This window comes from Otolemur garnettii, unplaced genomic scaffold (assembly GCF_000181295.1).
Source record: "Otolemur garnettii isolate 467f Iridium unplaced genomic scaffold, OtoGar3 scaffold00020, whole genome shotgun sequence".
NCBI classification, from domain to species: Eukaryota; Metazoa; Chordata; class Mammalia; order Primates; family Galagidae; genus Otolemur; species Otolemur garnettii.
In genome coordinates, this window is record NW_003852415.1 from 20476646 (window position 1) to 20480022 (window position 3377).

The 3377-nt window shown below is 52.2% G+C and overlaps 1 protein-coding gene across 1 annotated transcript in view; it reads left to right on the top strand.

Annotated features, from left to right (window-relative positions):
• Nucleotides 1–727: 727 nt before the first annotated feature.
• Nucleotides 728–3377, top strand: part of SERPINA5 (serpin family A member 5) — a 10484-nt gene continuing 7834 nt past the window's right edge. The window contains exon 1 of the mRNA XM_003787015.3: nucleotides 728–844. The gene's annotated coding sequence lies outside the window, so the exon portion shown is untranslated. The remainder of the gene's footprint in view (nucleotides 845–3377) is intronic.

Here is a 3377-nt window from a genome sequence, read left to right on the forward strand (position 1 = left end):
GGGACCTCAGAAACATAGCAAGGTCTGAACCAGCCCCTTCACTTTGGAATTGCTCTTGAGAGTGTGGGACTGAGTTATGGAACCCCAACTTCAAGGTAAAAAAGGACAGTCTACCTGAGCCCACTGAAATCCTACAGACAGCCTTTTTTTCTGAGCAAAAAGCAATAGCCCTGGAGCTAGCCACTCCCTCTCTGCCCCTAATCTGTTGCATGACTTTGAAAATTCCCTTCATTACTCTGACCCTCAAGTCAGTTTTTGGTGAAATCATGGGGCTGGGTATAGACCCCTGCTTCTAGGCCATGGAGAGATTCTCTCAATCCCTCTCATTTCCACCAGAATCTGACTGCTGGAGTCTGTGGGGGAGCTCCCAGGCTCAAGCATGCACTCCTGAGGAACTACAGGAAATTGGCTGCAGAAAACACAGGAATCCAGCCTCGCAAAAGGGAAGGTTTGCTGAAAATATTTTTCCCTTTCCCTGTCTCTGCTCCTCCAATCTCCCAAACTGTAAACAAATAAATTTATGCAGTGCCTGGTGGCCTCTTTGGCCTGTCCCCAGGACTGCCAATGCCATTCCAGGCAGGGGGTGGCAGATGAAGGTTTGGGGGGACAGTGAGTGGGTGGCCTGCTCTGAGCTCCGGCTCAGACTGCTTTGCTTGTAGCCCGCCTGCTGGCTGGAAGTTGCCAGGACAGGAAAGGGCTGGCCGGGGCGGGGCCCGGGAGGGGTGGAGACAGGGCCTGCTGTGGTCAGTGACAAAAGCTGGCTGCAGTCCAGCCAGCCCTCTGCCCTTTCCTGAGCCTGACAGACTGCCACCTCCACTGGGTGCACACTTGGCCACAGGACAGAGTAAGTACAGACCCTACAATGGGAGGTCCCAGGGGCTTGCAGGTATTCAAGGAAAAGTGAGGGCGGGCTCTAAAGTTATGAGGTGCGGAGGGCTTCAAAGCTCTCGAGCAGTCCCATGTGTAGAAAAAGGCCCTGCAGTGTCTGAGATGAGCCTCCCAGCTGCGTGACCTTCGGCCGGACACTAAATCTGGCTGAGCTTCAGTGCCTGTATAGGTAAGGTGGAAATAATTACAGCTGTGCACAAAGATTAAACACAGTGGTGGCTCTCACCCAGGCACATCTGGTCATGTCTGCGGAGATGCTGGAGGACAGCTATTGGCATCTAGTGGGTGCTGCTACACACCTCCAGTGCATAGGACAGCCCCGCCACAATGCAGGATCGTGCGCAGAGTGTCAGCAGGGCCCAGGTGGAGAAACTCTGAACTAAGGCAGTGGGGACTAAACGTCTGCTAGACAGGAGGCGGTCAGTAAACAGCAGCGTGTGCCTGGAGACTCGCACTTTTAGAAATCAGAAAAAATTATCCAATACTATCTGCTTCCCTGAGCGTGTGGCTGCCACCCAGGACGCTCAAGGTGGCCACTCGTGAGTAAAAGGAGATGTTCGACAGTTTGCTGAATAAGCAAAAGGTAGAAATAAAGTGAGTGGAATTTTCAGTTTCCCTCAGGATGGAGATCTTAAGAAATGCAGCAATAAAAGGGGAAACTGCTCCCCTGGGCCAGCCTCCTCCCTCACAGATCAGGACACTGAAGCATGGAGCTGTCTGGAGCTGATGGTCTTGGTTATGGCCTTGATTGTGGGGCTGTGCCCACAGGTGTAGAGTTATCTCCAAATGCAAGGTGTGGACATTACTCCGTATGAGGTCGGACCATTAAGTTTCTGAACTCATCCAAGGAAAAGTGCTACATACCTCATTGCTAAATATCACTGTGGTCACCAGATGGCTAAGGGGAGTACTTTGAAGGATTAATAACGTTTCAGCGGTGAGGTAGGTAGTACTTTTTCTCCGGATCCTGAAGGCCCGGGAACAGAGCTTCCTGGGAGAAGTGACTTTTTGTAGGATGAGTTTGCAAATTTAATTGTCAGACCTTGTACATACGTACAGCGTTTTGTAGGGCAGTTATACCTCAATCAAGCAGAAATGAAATGACAGGGAGGGAGTGATTCAAGGCCACCCGGCCAGTGGGCCCTGCAGCCAGGGAGGACTCAATTCTGGACGCCCAGCCTGGCTCTGCTTCCTTTGCTCTGTGTTCAGCTTGTGGTCTAACACCTCTGAATTGCGGAGGAGCAGGCGGGAGTCTGTTCATTCATTCATGCACGCAGGCTTTCATCCCACAAAGGCTTATGGAGCACTTTCCCTGTGACCGCAAGGTCTGGGAGCTGAGAACAGCACAGATGGGGGTCCTCTCTGGTAGGAGCATATACCCTACGGGGACACAGGCCAAAATGAAGATGTCATCAACAGTGGCACACAGATAATTGATGGGCCTTTAAGAGAAACAATCAGGGGTCCTCTAGAGAAGAGCGGCAGAAGGGGAGAGAGCCCAGCATGCTAGGGTATCGCAAAGTGACATGTAAGCAGGGACCTGAGGAGCACACTGTAGAAAGGTCAGGAAAGGATCAGGAGAGATAGCAGAATATGCAAAGTCCAGGGGTGGGAGGGACAGAGCCCGGTGTGTTTGAGGAATTAGGAAAAGAAGAGTGAGCCTGGGGGCCTCAGAGTGGGTCCAGGGGCAGCTGGCCAGAGCCAGGTCACATGGGGCCTCTGGGTTAGAGCACAAATCAGGATCAGATTTTACTCCGAATGCTGGGGATGTTGTGACTGTGTTCAAAATTGAAGGGGTTTCTTTTATACACTATATAGAATGACCCATCAGGCAAAAGAGGAAGAAGCTACGGAGCAATGGAGGGGGGCAGGTTCCGTGACTGGAAAGTGAGGAAAAGGCAGCAGATTTAAGACCTGTTTTGAGGTAGAATCTACCAAGCCTTGCTGATGTGGTGCAGGCAAGAAACGAGGTCAAGGTTACTTCTCCCAGGAAGCTCTGCTCCTGGGCCTTCAGGATCCAGAGCAAACTGTGGCTCTGTTTTTCCCTCTCTGCCTGGGCTCCAGGGCTCACACACCTTCTTGTAATTAGCAGATCTTGGACAGACACTCCTCACCTGCACACTTGCCACAGCTGAGCCCAAAGTCGGCCTGAGCAGAACTTCGCTGCCCAGCACTGGGAACATAAGCCAGCAGAGTAGGGGTGTGCGGATGGTGGAGGCCAGTGGGAGGACTGCCCAGGGCCTGCCCACTCCGTCCCTGCTCCTGCCACCTCAAGACATCTTAGCCTGAGATGACAGATGAACTTGACTGAGCTTCTTTCTTCCTTCTGCAAAAACAGTAATGTCAGGGCCCAGGAGAGGGGCAGCCAGGCCAGCTCTCCGGCACTCAGTGGGGGCTAATCTGAGGAGTGGGAGGAACCTTGGCCCTGGAGCAGGCTTACCCCTGGCTTGGAGGTGACAAAAAACTTTCTTTTTTTTTTTTTTTTTTTT